Here is a 20,175-nt window from a genome sequence, read left to right as displayed (position 1 = left end):
TATTTGATCTTCTCTGCGGTTTTTATTTTTTGCACTATAAACAATTTTTTTTTTAAAAAAAAGCAATATTTTTTAACTTTTTGCTATAATAAATATCCCCAAAAAATATATAAAAAACAAAATAATTCCTCTGTTTAGGCCGATATATATTCTTCTACACATTTTTGTTAAAAAAATTGCAATAAGCATATATTGATTGGTTTGCGCAAAAGTAGTTTGTACAAAATAGGGGATAGATTTATGGCATTTTTATTATGATTTTTTTTTTTTGAGTGGTCAGTGCTATAAAAATGCACTGATTCTGTATAAATGACACTGGCAGGGAAGGGGTTAACACTAGGGGGTGATAAATGAGTTAACTGTGTGTTCCCTCACTGTGTTCTAACTGTGTGGGGATGGGACTAACTAGGAGAGATGACAGATCGCTGTTTCTACTTTGTAGAAACACACAATCTGTCTGCTCTCCTCTGACAGCACAGGGATTTGTGTGTTTACACACACAAATCCCCATGCTGGCTCTCAAGCACGCGATTGCGCGTCCTCTGGTGGCTCTTAAAGGGCTGACAAATGGGTAAGTGATTTTGCGCACCTGTGCCACTTTGCTGGCGTATATCAGCGTGACCTGGTCAGCAAGTGGTTAATTTAGTTAAGAGAGAATTCTTGAATTTCTGATTGGTTCCTGATTGCTTTTTCAGCCATCTTACTAAATAAAACCGCTTTGTTTTTATAGTGTTCTTTCTGTTTACAGCTCTTTTTGTATATTGAGAATATAATCCATACTGTATGTTAATCATTTAACTGATTTTGAAATATTGTTTTTTTTAAAAAGTATTATTTTTACCATTTGTTGGTCAAGCAGTATTACAACTCACTGTACAATAAATCAATACTTTATTTTTCTATAAACGTTTATAAAACAGATGATTTTTTTTCTCTCTATTTCTTGTGGTTTCACTTCTGATATTAAAATGGTTATTTGTTCACATCTTAAGCATTGTCTACATTGGAGTGACAGAGAAAGAATCTGAAATGAAAATATTTTTTTGGAAACGCCAGATATGATTAGCACTGGAATTCAAATAACGATTAGAAAGCAGTGATGTAATGACAGATTCTAGTGAATGTTGTGTTAGTGATAAACCTGCTTGTTTCTCCTCATTTGCTGTACAGTCTTTAAGTTTCTTTCCAAAGATAAGATAGCGGAATGTGTCTTCACAGTATTGCAGATTTTTCCTGTTCCTACACTCTAGATTAAAGGTTTCAACTTCTGTTCCCAATGAGTGCTCAGAACATATGTGCAAGCCAACTACAATTCATACTTGTACGGTACAAAGTCAATAAAAATGGGTGATATATACAAGGTATGAAATAGAAACGACACACATATGAGGAGTGAAGAGCGCTGCGCACCCCGATATAAGTTTTTCCCCGGGTGGGGTTTACAAGTTATTACCCAACAACAAATCAGCAATTATCTTTTATTGTCATTGTGGGGTTGATTTATTAAAGCTAGACAGTGCAAAATCCTGTGCAGTTCTGCAGAGAAACCAATCAGCTTCCATTTTTTTTTGTCAAGCTTAAAGTGGAGGTTCACCCTAAAAACAAGTATATACCATTCAATCCAGCATACTGCCGACATGTACAGTATGCTGTTTTATTTTTTTTTTCCGGTCTACATACCGCTGTATAGGTATTTCTTCCCCCGGCTTCCGGGTAGTGAATCCCGCTGGACTGGGCGTTCCTATTCGAGACTAAGTGATTGACGTATGACAAAAGCTTGCCCCCCCGGCGCAAAAGGCGCGTCACCAGTTTCCGAAAAAAGCCGAACGCCGGTGCGCAGGCGCCGTATAGCGCCGATTTGCAGTTCGGCTTCTTTCGGAAACTGGTGACGCGCATTATGCGCCGGGGGGCAAGCTTTTGTCATAAGTCAATCACTTAGTCTTGAAAAGGAATGCCCAGTCCCGCGGGATTCACTACCCGGTAGCCGGGGGAAGAAATACCTATACTACGGTATGTAAACCGAAAAAGAAAAAAAAAACAGCATACTGTACATGTCGGCAGTACGCTGGATTGAATGGTATATACTTGTTTTAGGGTGAACCCCCGCTTTAACCACTTGCCGACTGCGCTATAGACAAAAGTCGAGCTATCCTGGGAGGACGTCCAGAATCTTGCTCCCGCACGCCCCCTTGGGCGCGCTCCCGGAATAATCCATGACCCCGGCGCATCTCGAATCGCGGTATAAATTGCCGCTGATGACGGAGCGATCACTTGTAAACAAACCAGTGTCATGTGATGACGCCGGTTCCTCCCTCCCCTCTCTGTACCAATTGGTACAGTGTGAGAGGAGAGGGGGAGAGAGCAGATGGCAGCAACACTGTGGGCTGGATCTGTGACAATTGCAGTCACAGATCCAGCCATCCATCCATCTCTGCCCAATACTCTGCAATACCCTGTAATACCCTGTGCAATACTCTGCAATACCTTGTGCAATACTATGCAATACCCTGTAATACCCTGTGCAATACTCTGCAATACCCTGTGCAATACTCTGAAATACCCTGTGCAATACTATGCAATACCCTGTAATACCCTGTGCAATACTCTGCAATACCCTGTAATACCCTGTGCAATACTCTGCAATACCCTGTACAATACTCTGCAATACCCTGTGCAATACTCTGCAATACCCTGTGCAATAATCTGCAATACCCTGTGCAATACTCTGCAATACCCTGTAATACCCTGTGCAATACTCTGCAATACCCTTTAATACCCTGTGCAATACTCTGCAATACCCTGTGCAATACTCCGCAATACCCTGCAATACTCTGCAATACTTCAATACTCCGCAATACCCTGCAATACTCCGATACTCTGCGATACTCTACAATACTCTGCAATACTCCACAATACTCCAATACTCTGCAATACTCCGCAATACTCCAATACCCTGCAATACTCCGCAATACCCTGCAATACTCTGATAATCTGCAATACTCTGCAATACTCTACAATATTCTGCTATACTTCACAATACTCTCCAATACCCTGCAATACTCCAATACCCTGCAATACTCCGCAATATGTCCCCCCTCCCGCCACCCTCCGGTGCTTTTACCAACTCACCGCTACGATCGAAGCCAGGATCTTTTTTTTTTTCATTTCAGGCTTCCCAGCCTAGAGGTGAGATGTGGGGTCTTATTGACCCCATATCTCACTGTAAAGAGGACCTGTCATGCCATTTTCCTATTACAAGGGATGTTTACATTCCTTATAATAGGAATAAAAGTGATCAAAAAATGTATTTTTTGGGAAAAAAGTGTCAAACTAAAATAAATAAAGTAAAATGAACAATACATTATTATTATTTTTTTTTTTTAAATGCCCCTGTCCCCGTGTGCTTGCATGCAGAAGCGAACGCTTGCATAATTCCCCCCGACATATGAAAACGGTGTTCAAGCTACACATGTGAGGTATCGCTGCGAACGTTAGAATGAGAGCAATAATTTTGGCCCTAGACCTCCTCTGTAACTAAAAACATGTAACCAATAAAAAAAAATTAAAGCGTCGCCTATGGGGATTTTTAAGTAGCGAAGTTTGGCGCCATTCCACGAGCGTATGCAATTTTGAAGGGTGACATGTTAGGTATCTATTTACTCTATTTACTCTGTGTAACTTCATCTTTCACATTATGCAAAAACATTGTGCTAACTTTACTGTTTTGTTTTTTTTTAATCACAAAACAGTTTTTTTTTTAAACATGTTCGAAAAATTGCTGCGCAAATACCGTGCGAGATCAAAAGTTGTAATGACCGCCATTGTATTCTCTAGGGTCTCTGCTAAAAAATTTAATTTTCTAGCAAATAAATGATGATTTTTACATGTAGGAGAGAAATGTCAGGATTGGCCTGGGTGCTCCAGAACGCCTGAAGGTGCTCCCTGCATGTTGGGCCTCTGTATGTGGCCACGCTGTGTAAAAGTCTCACACATGTGGTATCGCCATACTCAGGAGTAATAGCAGAATGTGTTTTTGGGTGTAATTTGCGGTATGCATATGCTGTGTGGGAGAAATAACCTGCTAATATAAAAATATGTGTGAAAAAAAAAAAGACAAAAAAATCTAGATTTTGCAAAGAATTGTGGGGAAAAAATGACAACTTCAAAAAACTCACCATGCCTCTTTCTAAATACCTTAGAATGAATGTCTTCTTTCCAAAAAGGGGTAATTTGGGGGGTATTTGTACTTTTCTGGCATGTTAGGGTCTCAAGAAATGAGTACTTCAGGTGTGATACATTTTCAGATATTGGCACCATAGCTTGTGGACTCTATAACTTTCACAAAGACCAAATAATATGCACCAATTTATACTTATTTTTACCAAAGATATGTAGCAGTATAAATTTTGGCTAAAATTTCAGAAGAAAAATGACAAATTTTCTGAATTTTATAACAGAAACGAGAAAAATTCATTGTCTTTTTTCTTTTATAGCGCAAAAAATAAAAAACCCAACAGTGATTAAATACCACCAAAAGAAAGCTCTATTTGTGTGAAAAAAAAGGACAAAAATTTCATATGGGTACAGTGTTGTATGACTGAGTAATTGTCATTCAAATTGTGAGAGCACCGAAAGCTGAAAATTGGTCTGGTTAGGAAGGGGGTTTAAGTGCCCAGTGATCAAGAGGTTAAAGGGGTTGTAACCCCACATGGTTTTTCACCTTAATGCATCCTATGCATCAAGGTGAAAAAACTTCTGTCACTGACCAACCCCCCCGTTTTACTCACCGGAGCCTGTTTTCTCCTAAGCCAGAGACATGCACACCCTCTCTGGCCAGGGTCTTGGCTTTTGATTGGATTGATTGAAAGAAGCACATCCATTGGCTACCGCTGCTGTCAATCAAATCCAATGATGCGGGCACCGGGGCAGGACTGAGTCCGGCATTCTGTGTCTATGAATGCAAATTCTGGCCTCGGGAGCGCACCCACGTGGTAACCCCCTAGGTAAAGCGCTTGTCCTACTGGGTTTCTCGAATGTGGGAGGAGCTGGGACCCCAGAAGACAAGGAGCGGGACCACTCTGTGGAAAATGAACTGCACAGTGGAGGTAAGTATGATATGTTTGTTATTTTAAAAAAAACAAGGGTTTACAACCCCTTTGGTTGAACAAGCTGAAGTTAGAAGGTGATTGGCTACCATCCACAGCTGCACAAGAATTTGCGCTCTGCAGTTTTAGTAAATCAACCCCAAAGAGTATTTACACGTTTGAAGCCAATTTGGAATAACACCTATTTTATATTTGTTACATGTATTCATTCACATAGCATAACTCAAAATAAATAAATAAATAAATTATAATTGCATCTTACCTTTTTTAGGTGTTCTGTTTTGATCTGGAGCTTGGATATGGGCTAGTAAGCAGGTATGGATACGGGAGATAATCCCCTTCTTACACTCAGCATTAAAAATAGAGGGAAAGAAGTCAGAGTTGTCAAGACGCATGACAGAGCATCTACCTTGACTTCTCATGGCGTGCCGCATTTGTAAATACATAAAATAGCGATTTGGTAATAGGGGGAACTCCACCCTCAACTGAGGAAAGGACTTCATTACCGTACCATCAAACAACTGTGACATGTACTTGATCCCAGCAGTTTTCCAGGTGGAATGATCTAATAATTTCTCCAGTTCAGGGTGGGATTTATTACCCCAAATGGGTATACAGTCCAGGAAGCCCTTAATGACCAGGCTCTTCTTTAACTCCTTCCAGAGTCTCCAGAGCACCTGGAGGAGCCCCCGGGAGGCCACTCACAGACAGCGCTGGAAGAGGGCACTGGTCTAAAAAGTGTGCCAATTCCATTAAAGTGGGAGAGACCTTAGAGGTGTGCATATCTTTAAAATAGTCTCCCTTGTGCTCCATGAAATGTTTTGCAATGCAGATCATATTGTAAAACATTATTTCCCGGCTGAGCTATCTGGGGACACTGAGAGCTTGATCCCCTTTTTAATGCATGCCAATATTCTGTTTGCTTTGTTAGCAGCAGCTTGCTATTGCATGCCATTGCTGAGCCTGTCATCTACTATGACCCCCAGGTACTTTTCCATCCTAGACTCCCCCAGAGGTCCCCCCCCCCCCCATGTATAAATTGCATTTATATTTTTGCCCCTCAAATGCATTATTTTACATTTTTCTACATTAGACCTCATTTGCCATGTAGTTGCCCATCCCATTCATTTGTTCAGATTTTTTTGCAAGGTTTCCACATCCTGCGGATACGTTATTGCCCTGCTCTCTGCACAGACTATGTACAGCACAATTATGATGTCAATGCTAATTATAAGGTAATATCTGAGTTATTTCATGCACAAAAACATTGATTTATAGTGATATTACAGTCTTATTTTTTGTATAAAAATAACCAACATGTTATACTTACCTGCTCTGTGCAGTGGCTTTGTACAGAGCAGCCCGGATCCTCCTCTTCTCTGGTCCCTCGTCAGCACTCCTTGCCCTCCCCCTTCCTGACCAGTGCCCCCACAGCAAGCAGCTTGCTGTGGGGGCGCTCAAGCCAAGCCGAGCTGCTGCTCTGTGTATTCAAACATGGAGCCATGGCTTGGCCTTGCCCCCTCTCTCCTTATTGGCTCACTGACTTTGATTGACAGCAGCAGGAGCCAATGGCACCCACTGCTGTCTCAGGAGAGAAAGTTCCAGCCGAGGCTCTCGTGCAACATTACTGGATTGAGGTGGGGCTCAGGTAAGTATTAGGGGAGGGGGGGCTGCTGCACACTGAAGGTTTTTTTATTTTATTGCATAGAATGCATTAAGATAAAAAACCTTCTGACTTTAGAACCACTTTAAATCCTTAGTGGTTATTGAGGAGTACATTTAAAATAAGATTCAGAATTCAGAGGCATAAAGGAAGCCAGGCCAGGGTCAGCATCACATGGGCAGGAACAGTGCCAAATTGATAAACAAGGCAAAGTTAGGTAACAAGCCAGAAGTCAGGTAACAGGATCAAGATCAGATAAAGTCATAGGCACACACAGAAGAATCAACAAGTAGTGTCTGGCCACAAGTCTCAGGGTTATCTTGAGCTCTGCAATGCCTTAAATAGGCCACTGGACGCCATAGGTAATACTGGCTTGCACATTAATGCTAATGTGTATCAGCACATGTGCACAGATTTGTGCACAGCCCTGATTTTGTGCACAGATCTGTGGGCCTTTCATGCAGATGCTCAGATCTTTTGGCATGATTACGTACTTGGCTTTCCTGACATACTATGAATACAAGTTGCCTGGATGTTTCTGGCTTTTTGATTCAATTACCTAGAACAAGAATGCTGATTAGGAAGTCAGAGTGGGGTCATAACTCCTGATCTTCATACTTTTTCCAGGTCAGTGAATTAGGAAGCCAGTGCCGTAGCTGCTATAGCAGCCTCTGAAATGTACATTCTACAGGTTTCTTTTAAACAGATATTTGAGGTTTGGGAGTAAACAGGTTTCTTAATGTCGGTGCACACCTGTCTAAGATGCATTTTAGAATGTTTTAAATGCATATAAAATGTGTTTGGTATATTTTTACTAAGCATTTGTAGCGCTCCCTTACTTTCAGTATGGGCACTACGGTAAAGTTAGTGGGGAATGGGAGAGTTATTTTGCTCCCATTCACAATTTGTTAAATTTGGGCCGCTGTCATTCCTGAACTGTCCTGTAGGTCAGTCTGCGCTCCAGGGGTGTTGTTTCCACCCCTGGGTGACAGGTGGCGCTAGAGGGGTTCTGGCAGAGCCGCTTTTCCCCAGCAGCCAATTAAAGGAGTTTTCCCTCGCGGAGCATGCTGGGGAGGAGTATATCTGTGGCAGACGCCATTTTTCTGGGTCCTTCGCGGCTTCCAGGTTCCAGGTGCGGCACCCACCTTTAGGGTGTGCGCATCCAACGGACCCCGGCGATGGCCTACCAGGCCGGGGTCACATTCTACGCGGAATTCCATGTTCCTGAGAGGGGCCCCAGTGACTTACTGGGTCCCCAGTTCTATTGAAAGGATCCCAGGCTGGGTGTCGTTCTATTGGGGGGTCGGCTTCAGGAGAACCTGGAGGCAGGTTGTCCAACAGGGCTTGAACGAACCTATCGGGGATCTGGTGACCGGAATGCTGACAGGTACACTTTGCTGTCATCCGGTGACCTCTGCTAAAACCTACCGGGAGGATTCGCTCCATTCGTCCATTTAGCTCATTCAAAGTAATAGGCCTGTGGCAGAGGCCCTAGAGCAGTTGTTCTCAAACTGGGGGTCGGGACCCCCTTGGGGGTCAAAGGATGATTTGCCAGGGGTCACCAGATCCTGGGATGTTACCGAAGCCCGCACCACTCTCTTTCCCAGCCTTTTTGCGGCTGCCCACTCACCGTTTTTGCAGCTGCCCATTCAGTTCACGGCATGGCTGGGGGGCAGTGACTAGAGGTTAGCTGACTGGTGAGGAATGTGAAGTGGGAGGGAAAAGAGAAGACACTATCTCCTGATTTCGACATAGGTGTCACTGCTACGAGACACCACAAAGTCGGAGACACAGTGAAGCCTGAGACAGTGAGTAACACTAACTGTGATTATAGTTGCCATTAAAAGTCCCCACTACAGTACTCAGATCAGCAGATGACCATGATCAGAAGCACCTAAGTTGGCCAATCAGAACTCCCCGCAGCACTGCCACTCATCCCAAACCCCCCCCCCCACCCCCCACCAGCACTGCCATTCATCCCAAACCCCCTCGCCAGCACTGCTGCTCATCCCATACCCCCCACCTACCCACCAAGAAGTAAGATAAGGAAATCAAATAGAGAATACATGAAAGGGAGAGGAAAAGAGGGGGAGGAACAAATAAAAAGGGAGAGAAAGAGCAAGAAAGACAGCTAGAGAGGGATGGGGGTAACAAAACAAGAAATTAGGATAGAGAGAGATAAAAGGAAATTAAAGGAGAACAAAGAGAGTGGTACAGCCTAAAATGTACCATAAGGGTTTTAATACTGTACGAGTGGAAGGGTCTCGGGAAGCGCTAAATGTTTGTGGGTTAGGGGTGCAAACTACTTGTCTTGCCTTGGGTGCTGACAACCAACACTACGAAAATAATTTTACTGTTAGGCCCCGTACACACGGTCGGACCGAACCGATGAGAATGAACCGAAGTTCAGTTTCATCGGACCAAACCGACCGTGTGTATAGGCCATCGGTCTGTTTTCCTTCGGTCCAAAATTTAAAAACATGCTTCAAAACCGAACCGATGGACCGCTGCCCGATCGGACCAAACCGATGGTTAGTACAGAAAAGCATTGGTTCAAAACCCACGCATTCTCAGAATCAAGTCGACGCATGCTTAGAAGCATTGAATTTCATTTTATTCAGCACGTCGTGTGTTTGACGTCACCGTGTTCTGACCCGATCGGTTTTTGGAACAATGGTGTGTACGCATCATCAGACCATCAGGCCACTTCAGCGGTGAACCGGTGAAAACGGTCCGTCGGACCATTCTCATCGGTTTTGTCTGACCATGTGTACGGGGCCTTAGGGGTCTCAACAACTTGGGAAATTTTATCAAGGGGTCAAGGCACTAGTAAGGTTGAGAACCACTGCCCTAGAGCCAGGTCTGTGAGAGAGACCTGTTCCTCCCAGCAATCTAAAGTGAAACTTTGACTGCCAGGCTCGTGGCAGGAGTCTGTCTGGGGGCACTTCACCCACTCTGGCTAGAGTGGCGACGAACTGCAATTGATACTACTGAGAGCAGGATTGCTCGGTTCATATGCAGGCCTGATACTGCAAAGTTCTCTCTCTCTTGCTTCATCAACCTTTCTTTCCCACTTGATGTTGATGTTGGCCGTGTTGGATTCGCTCAATACTCTGTTCTCCAACTGCACCCCTAGACAACACCAAGGTAACTTAATACGCCGATCCCAACAACAAATCAGCGGCTCCTGCGGGGGTAGCACTACACATTTTTTTGTGAATAAAAAAAACGCTTTCAAATTGACCTCAGTTGATCCTAAATGCTCCTGAACTAGACCTATACTGTTTTATTTGGGGACTTAATTTACTAAATACACCCACTGGACCTTTACACACCATAGATATTTTTAAGGCCAGGCAAGGGAATTTCACTCTTCCTGTCTGTCCAGGGTGTAGAAATCTTACCACCAATGGCCCCATGTAAACTGATGGAACCAAATACTTTTTTTAACACTGCTCATTTATTTCATTATACATATAGTGCCCTCTAGTGTGTGCTGCTAGTAGTGAGAGTAGGTAAACTGTACTCTGGCTCATGTTACATGGTGAGTCTGTAATTGGGACAGGGTTAGAGGAGTTCAGAGTTAGATGACTTATCCTGGCAGCTCTCTGGTGCCCCCCCCCCCCTGTTTCTAGAAAATTGAAGAATACTGTAGAATATAGTGGGAGGAGGTAAGAAGGGGCTGCCTTAAATATTTATGGGCCCTCAGCCAATCCTCAGGAGTGGACCTGGCAGGGGACTGGGAAACCCATAAATAGACATGGGCCATGCCAGCCAGGGAGTCGGGGGAAGATGGAGGAACAGTGCGGAGGAGAGGCTGTCGGGGCCCTTGAGGAAACCCTATCGGGCTGGAGCTTGGGAGCCTGGCCTGGAATGATCCCACCACAGGTGGCAGTTGGAGGGATTCAAGCTGGAGAGGCAGTAGAGAGAGCAAGGAGAGAGAGTGAGTAGATCAGCACAATGCAGGGACAGACAATGGGATAGACTGCTGTCTGCGGCAGTGCTCTCTTGAAGACATCGGTGTGTCAAGTCTTCATCTATCCTCGCCCTGAGGAATCTCCATGTGTGCATGTCAGTCGGGCAGGACTGGTGCAGAGATTCAGTCAGGAGGACTGGGAAGAGAAACAGCCAAGTCATATTTCTAGGGAAACAAAAAAACAGGATTTCTTGATAGCACATGGGTATTAAAATGGAACAGAGCTTCACCTTATTCAATTCACTTTTCAAATGGGATATACACTTGTCAACAGTCTTCACTCATTTAGTAAACTAACCACAATGGATATGCTAGGCGTAAAGCATGTTCATTCTCAAAGTGAAAATTGACTTTGTAAATGTAGCGGCCTGCTCCTGTTGAACAGGTGCTGCTGTAAATTTAGAGGGGGCTTGAGTCATTATTTGGCTCAGACAAGTGTAATTGTGGGCAATTTAGGCTCTGTTCCGGCCATGGCTGTGCTGGGAGTAACCACCATTGTTCGTCCGGGGGTGTTGTTACCATACCAGGCCAAGGGTGGCAGCAGCTGTGTCAGGGTGTATTAAGTATTCCCCCTCGGCAGCGAATCAGTGGTAGTGACCGTTCCGCTGTGCATGATGGAGAGGGGTACTTAAGGAACAGACGCCATTGGCAGGGGGTTGTTCCCACGCGCCTCATTGCCCGCCTGGCCTGGGGTGCGTGTCCTGAATCCTGACTTCGGGACCACGTTGGTCTGGGGTCGAAGCTTTGCCTGGTAGGCCCAGTAGCTAGACTGGGCCTACATTTGCCAAGGTGATCCTGTGCTGTCTGTCCTGCGGGAGGAAGCCACTTGATGAAGGAAGCCAGGGGAGGACCTATCCGGGAGAGGACCATGCAAGAGGCTGGTATCTAGGGAGAAGGCCTGGAAACTTAATCGAAGAATGCACCATACACTGAGAGACTTGATGGTAGTCGCCTGTCAGTTTCAAAGTTCTAGCAAAGTTAAGCTGGAGAGATCCGGTGCTGAATCCCGTGTCAGGGGATTCTGGACCGAAAGTGTCTCCTTTTAAATGAAGGTCTGTGGCAGAGACTGTACTTTATTCCGTGCGCCATTCCGGCTGCTAGGCCAGTGAGAGGGACCTAACTGGGTGAGCATTACCCACTCTGGCTAGAGTGACAACGAAAGGAACTGTGTATGCTGGAAGCAGGAGTGTTTCCTGTTTGAGATTATACACCTGAACCTACCTACCTACCTACCCTTCCACCCCTTTAACTTTTTTTCTATCAAGTTCTACAAATAAATTACAGAAAAGGAAGTGCATTGTGTGGACATTGGAATTTGTCAGACTCTCTTTTATTACCCTGGACAGCGAGAGGGGGTAGTGCTACACAAAGATTAGCCAATCATACTCACACGCGTTAGATTGGGCACAGCTGATCACATGGTAAAAGGCCACTGTGATTGGCCCTTTACCTTGATCTGTGATCAGCTGTATACGAAAGAACAACAGAGCCATTTTATTTTCTAATTGGAAACGTCATTTGTAATAAGGGTGCTTGCATCCTCACCTTCTCACTAAAATAAAGAATTATGGGCCAGATTCACAAAAAATTGCGGCTGTGTAACGTAAGCCGTTTACGTTACACCGCCGCAAGTTTTCAGTGTAAGTGCCCGATCCTCAAAGCACTTACCTGGAAACTTGCGGCGGTGTAACGTAAAGTCGTCCGGCGCAAGCCCGCCCCATTCAAATGGGGCGGGCACCATTTAAATTAGACGCGCTCCCGCGCCGGACGTACTGCGCATGCTCTGTCTTGAAATTCCCGCCGTGCTTTGCGTGCAGTGACGTCATTTTTTCAAACGGCGACGTGCTTAGCGTCCATTCGTATTCCCGAACGTCTTACGCCAAAACAAAAAAAAATTGAAATTCGACCCGGGAACGACGGCCATACTTTAACATGGCTCGACTAAAGTTAAGCCATGTTAAAGCAGGTGTAAATTTGCGACGGGAAAAAATTACTAGCGACGACGTAACGACGGGAAAAAACTTTGTGGATCGCCGTTAATCCTCATTTGCATACCCGAAGCTGGAATACGACGCAAACTCCCCCCAGCGGCGCCCGAGGTATTGCATCCTAAGATCCGACAGTGTAAGTTAATTATACCTGCCGGATCTTAGGGCTATCTATGCGGAAATGATTCTATGAATCAGCCGCATAGATAGGACAGGAGATACGACGGTGTATCAGGAGATACGCCGTTGTATCTCCTCTGTGAATCTGGCCCTATATTGCTTTTGATAGTTATCACACTAACATTATTCTTCTGTTCGATTAAATAGGATTTCTGATGCAAGCCTTTATAATAAAAAATAAAAAAAAGGAATGTCGTTTTTTTTTTTATGTCTTTTAGATTTATAGAGCAGTTGGGTATAAAAAAAAAAAAATTCAAATATTTTTTTTTGTTTCTATGTAAAGTATGTAATGGTATTTGTATAGAGGATCAGACAAATTTTCTTCTTAACAAAGTTGTCTATAATTTGTTCTACTAATTGTAAATACGTCTTTCTTTGGGTGGCTGGTATTTTATATAAACAGTAATAAAGAGAAAGAGCCATTGCACTGAGCCACTGTGAGGTCCTTCTAGCAGCTGGTCTATAAATCTCTATATAAATGTAATCATAAAAAAAAAAAAATACTGTAGAGAAACTTGAAAGATAGCATATCAAATATTACATTAAAGTGAACATTAAGATGCAAGGGCCACTTATTACATTAGCACCCCCTTCCCCTGTCAGAAACCAGGAAACAACTGAAGAAATTTAAAAAACAAAAGTATAAAGTTGATACAGTAAAACCTTGGTTTGCGAGCATAATTAGTTCCAGAAACATGCTTGTAATACAAAGCATTTTTTTACAGGGTATAAAAGAGTAGAGAGGCATCTCTAAGTTGCTAAATGTTGTACCTTCATTACATGTAACCATATTGCTACACTTAGAGGCTCCTCTCTTCTCTTTTATACTCAGTTGTGACATGACACTACTCGTATATCAAGACATTACTTGTATATCAAGGCAAAATTTATTTAAACTTGCAAAACGCTCTCAAACCAAGTTATTCTCAAACCAAGGTTTTACTGTAGTTTACTTCCACTTTAATGCAGTGATTAGTGGGGGGCTAATAAGTGGATCTTGCCTTTTAGGACAAGACTTCTTTAGACATATATTACAATATAAACTCAAAATATGGCCTCATTGATAACGCAACTTTTAAAAAAGGTGAGAGGTATGAACATTATATAGGTCTCCTAATTGTTCAGTAAACCTAAAATGAACTTTATTCTCTTTATTTATTACAGGTATTTATATTGTCATGTCAATTTACATGGTGCTCTACGTGTATTGTAAAATCCCATTGGTCCCTGCCTTACAATCTATGTAATCAATTACATAAATGCACACACTGGAGCAAATTTAAACAGGCACCAATTAGCCCATCAACATGTCTTTGCAGTGCATAATCTACAAATAACCTTTAAAAGATGTATGAGAGGTACTAGGAAGCAATAAAACAGACCACAGCCCGCCCAAAAAAAAGGATTTAGAATGCCTGGTCTACATTACACTTTTTGTTTCTAAAATAACACTGTCAGCAACTGTTTTAGTAAACTGAAAATAAAATGACAAGAGTGACATCTTGTGGCAATTTATACTAATGCGTATCTTACACAAAGTTTCCAACTTGTAATTATGAAGTAATATTCAACTATTACACAGTACTGACATCTAGTGGAAATTGTTATTGTTGCATTTGAAAGTAAAGTTAATGATCTATCTATTATTATATTATTATACAGGTTTTATATAGCGCCAACAGTTTGCGCAGCACTTAACAAAATAAAGGCAGACGTTACAGTTACATTACAATTTGGTACAAGAGGAATCAGAGGGCCCTGCTAATTAGAGCTTACAATCTAAGAAGGGAGAGTCAATTAATACAAAAGGTAATAGCTGTGGGGGATGAGCTGATGGGGGAAGTAAAACAGTGGGCCAGATTCAGAAAGATCAGCGGATCTTTCTGCTGGCGTAATGTAACTCATTTACGTTACGCCGCCACAAGTTTTTCAGGTAAGTGCTGTATTCACAAAGCACTTGCCTGTAAAGTTGCGGCGGCGTAGTGTAAATCCACCCGGCGGAATTCAAATTTGGCGGGTAGGGGGCGTGTATCATTTAAATGATGCGCGTCCCCGCGCCGAACGAACTGCGCACGCCCTGGCCGCGACTGAATCCCAGTGCGCATGCTCCAAATGACGTTGGCAACTCGTCATGCTTTCGTCGTGAACATAAATTACGTCCAGCCGTATTTGCGAACGACTTACGCAAACAACGTAAAAAAATCAAAACTCGGCAAGGGAACGACGGCCATACTTAACATAGGATACGCCGCACATACCCCTCATATAGCAGGGGTAACTATACACCGGAAAAAGCCGAACGCAAATGATGTAAAAAAAAAACGTCGGGCGGTCGTTCGTTTCTGAATCGGCGTAACTCCTCATTTGCATATTCCTTGCGTAATAATACGGAAGCGCCATCTAGCGGCCAGCCTGGAATTGCAGCCTAAGATCCGACGGTGTAAGTCACTTACACCTGTCGGATCTTAGGGATATCTTCTATGAATCAGGCGCATAGATACAACGGCTGGACTCAGAGATACGCCGGCGTATCAGGAGATACGTCGGCGTATCTCTTTTCTGAATTCGGCCCAGTGTTTCTTAGAAGCCGGATAGGCTTCCTTAACCACTTCCATACCGTGCCTATTTTGGCACTTCTCTCCTACATGCATAAATCATATTTTTTTTGTTAGAAAATTACTCAGGAATGGTTTGTGACAGGTACTCTTTATGGAGAGATGCAGGGTCAATAAGACCCCACATCTCCCCTCCAGGCTGGAAAGCATTAGATTGTGAAAAAAAAAATTCACCGATCTAATGCTTTCAGCCGCGATTGCGGCTGTGTTTACATTCCAGGACCCGGGCGTGACGTCATAACATCGCGCCCGGGCCTCTGACGATCATAGAGATGACTGGTGACCATCTGGTCACCACTCTACTCTATGGTTTCCATCGGACGCCGGCGGATCGTTTCTCCGGGTCTCCGATGGAGAGCCCGGAGAAGCACCGGATGGCGGCGGGAGGGGGGGCGTCCCCTCCCGCCGCCTATAAGAATGATCAAGCGGCGGAACTGCCGCTATGATCAATCTTATGGTGCAGGGATTCGCCGGCTGAAGAGATGGATATCTGAATGATGCCTGTGGCTGCAGGCATCTTTCAGATATCCCCACTGAAAGTCCAGGACGTCATATGACGTCCTTGGGCTGGAAGTGGTTAAATAGAAGAGTTTTCAGGGATCGTCTAAATATGAATAGATTAGGGGACAGTCGGACAGATTGGTGTAAGGAGTTTCAAAGGATAGGAGAAGCTCTGGAGAAATCCTGGAGGCGAGCATGGTAGGAGGTGGCAAGGGAGCTAGAGAGCAGGAGGTCTTGGGAGGACCGAAGAGAGCAGCTTGGTTGGTATTTTGGTATCTATCTATCTATCTATCTATCTATCTATCTATCTATCTATCTATCTATCTATCTACTGCATTAGTTAGCGGCTATCAGCTACAACTAAATGTGTTAAGTATGCAAGGTCAATAATTTAGGACACACATTAGGATTCGGAAAAAGCATGACCTCAGCAATTTTGTCCTTTAAATAACTGCTGGTGTCAGATGTGGAAGTAGTTAGAAACTGCTGATGTCCTATAGCTTTTAAGTACTACAGTCTCCATAGTTTACTGAAAATAATGGTAATAAAGAAAACATGCAGTAGTTGACGAGGGAACAATTAAATATTTGTTTGTCTACTGTTTCCATGATATTTAATTTTCCATTTCAGTACTGACCTTCTACTTGCCTGGTTACCCTCACCTCTTTGTCTCTCAATCTAGCATGTACCATCCATTTTTGATAACTCTATTTACATGCCAATAGCATTAGAGCTGGGAAATCTCTATAATGTCCTTTAGAGTGCCACATTCATGTTATACCTTATGATGACATGGTTCCTGATTTTGTATTATGTAGCCTTTTGTTCCACTTGCTTGATATGATGCATCTCTATTGACTGAATTTTATTTCTGATCCATCTGGGAAGTGTCCTTTTTTACAGCTGCAGGTGAATGATGGGACAAAAGCAGAATAATATACAGGTGCATCTCAAAAAATTAGAATATCATAAAAAAAAAAAAATTATGTCAGTAATTTAATAAAAAAATTGAAACTCATATATTATATAGCGAGTGATATATTTTAAGCGTTTCTTTCTTTTAATTTTGATAGTTAGGGCTTACAGTTAGTGAAAACCCCAAATTCAGTATCTCAGAAAATAAGTATATTACATACAGTAAGACCAATACAAAAACAAAAAAAGGATTTTGAAAACAGAAATATTGGCTTACTGAAAAGTATAGGTGCAAACAGGTCCAAAAAATGCAGCAATGGTCACTAAATGATAAGCATTGGTAAGTCCATGCATCAAATGGTTGGCTTGAGAGTAGACACTATCACCACGGAACAGATATCAAACTGGCGACACCCGGTGAGAGGTAGAGGTAAGTGCCTACTTATCAGACCACCATGACCCTTCGTTTGAAAAAAGGATCAGGTGGAGCTTTAGTACAGTTGGGGGCCTAAGGTCTGTACTGGTACTTGGATGGGACTGGCCAGGAATGGACTCCAACAGAAGAAATTACCATGAATAAAATGAAGAAAAATGGGCCATAGTGAAGTTCTGCGATTTATTGTAAAACAGATTAAAAACAAAAGCCAAATGGCCGCTTACTTGTGCAAGTGCCGAGACCTTGGCACTAAGGAATCAAGCGTGTTACAGCTAGATGTGACGTGGAGCACCAGCTGCACTATATAAATCACAATTTCCTATGCAATTCATGTGCGCTTAAGAGTGTTGTAATTTTTTTGTTTCAATAGATTTTTATTGGTATTTCAATTTTACATAAATAAGTAAGTACATCATGCAAGTAGTACTAGTAATGAATAACAACATCGTATGACACAAGAAAAAATGGAATGCACCAAATATAGAACTTTACGTAAGAGCATCTTCTTATTATTAATTGTGAATATATAAATAGTAAGTCAGTAAATAAGCATAGTAGATTATAACTATCTACAAAATCTGCAATATTTAAAATATTTATCTAAAATTAAGAAGAGAAGAAAGAAAAAATAAAAATCTCACTGAAGAAATTCCTATACATTCGTGTAATTGAATGACACAGATCTGGACAAGCGTGACTCCAGGAATAAGAAAACCCCAGGCATTGAATTACAAAGTGGGTATTCAATCCCTGTGGTCAAACCATGTTTTCCAAGGGGCCCATGCACTATCATGTTTGCATAAAGCATTTTGGGATATAGCCAACAATCGTTCATATGACATGTGGAGATTCGTAAGATCTATAGCCTCGACTACGGAAGGTGGACACGAATCCTTCCACCTCCTGGTAATTGAAAGCCTAGCAGCAAGAAGCAAATGAATGATAGAACAGCGTAGGGTGGGCTGAAAGATTTCTATCCCTAGTGACAATAAAGCCAATGCTGGATTAGGGTGTATTGTCGTGTCAGTCATGCACGCAATAATACCAAATATGTTTCCCCAGTAATCCTTCAATTTAGGGCAATCCCATAAAATATGGAGTAGATCTCCCTTCTTTCCACACAATCTCCAGCATCTATCGGATTGCTGATTCCCAAATTTGGATAAGACGCTGGGCGTATAGTACCATCTCAGACTAATCTTGACAGATAACTCCCATAACGAAGCGCATTTGGAGGTAGATTGATTCAATTTACAAGCAATACTCCACTGATCGCATGTGTATGAATGATCTAGGTCCTCCTCCCATTGTAAGTGGGAGGAGAATTTCACAAACTCTTTTTTTCCCTGAAGAATATTATAAAATAATGTGATTCCTTTTTTCTGTAAAGTCTGGGATGTCAAAAAAGACCATGCATACGTGTATATGTAAAGATTGTTAGAATCCAAATTTTTTAAATAGCGTAACATCTTATTATGGTGAACGCGGCACTTTAGGGGCAATTTATATTCAGATTCAATTGTATCGAAAGATTTAACATTGTCTCCGCAATACAGATCTTGGATAAGCGTGATGCCGTGTGAGCTCCATGTATCTAAAGTGGTCTGATCCATAACCAACCGTAATACTTGAAAGGGTATATTTATTTTAATCCTAGGAACAGAGCTCCCTGTAACTTTCAAGAATTTAATCCAAGTCAAGATTGAAACTTTCATAGTCGGTGGAAGATGCGAAGGAATTTTAAGCCCTATTTGTGCTCCAAAAAGCCAAAGATTGGTTGGTTTATGAGTGCAATAAGACGCTTCAATCGATCCCCAAGTCGTGGACGGGGAAGATTGAAACCACTCTTTCAATTGCGTTAGCCCCGAGCTATGGAAGTAATCTTGAAAATCAATGTAACTTACACCCCCCTTCATTCTATGCTTTATCAATTTATGGTGTGCGCATCTTGATTTTTTACCTTTCCATACAAAGTTGGATAGAAGTGATTGGAGAGATTTAAAAAAGCTTATAGGTAATGGGATGGTTATACAACAAAATAAATATAGGACTTGAGGTAGATGGACCATTTTGAACGCCGAAAGCCTACCCCACCAAGATAGTTCATGTTTACTTAAGTTAAGGAGATCCGATTGTAATTTCTTTTTGAGGGGCACATGGTTATGCATAAAGAGAGATTTAGTATTTTTGGTTAGATGAATACCCAAATACGGGGTCTCAGAATCCTCCCAGGAGTAGGGAAACTGATGTTGTAAAAGAGAACCAGTCGCGGCATCTATGCCTATGTCGAGTATGGATGACTTAGATGTATTCACTTTGTAATAAGAAACCCTACTAAACCAGAATAATAATTTCTGCACTTCAGTCAGGGAGGCGAATGGGCAAGTTAGCATCAATATTACATTGTCAGCAAACAGGCTGATCTTGTGAGAGTGTGGGCCTATAGTTACCCCGTAAATTTCGGAATTGGATCTTACGTGTTCGGCTAAAGGTTCCATCATCAAATTAAAAATTAAGGGAGATAAAGGACATCCCTGTCTAGTGCCATTGGATATAGGAAAGGATGGAGACAGTATGTTGGAAGCCAAAACCCGTGCATTAGGTCTAGAATAAAGGGCTAGTATGGATTGTAATATAAGGCCTTCAAAACCAAACTTTTGAAGAGTCATAGTCATATAGTTCCAATTGATCCTGTCAAACGCCTTCTCTGCATCCAGGGATAGGAGCAGAGAAGGCGTTCCCGTGACATTCACATTATGAATAACATTAATTAGTCGCCTGGTCGCATCGGAAGCT

This window comes from Rana temporaria, chromosome 5 (genome assembly GCF_905171775.1).
Source record: "Rana temporaria chromosome 5, aRanTem1.1, whole genome shotgun sequence".
NCBI lineage: Eukaryota > Metazoa > Chordata > Amphibia > Anura > Ranidae > Rana > Rana temporaria.
This window is presented reverse-complemented; position numbering follows the sequence as displayed.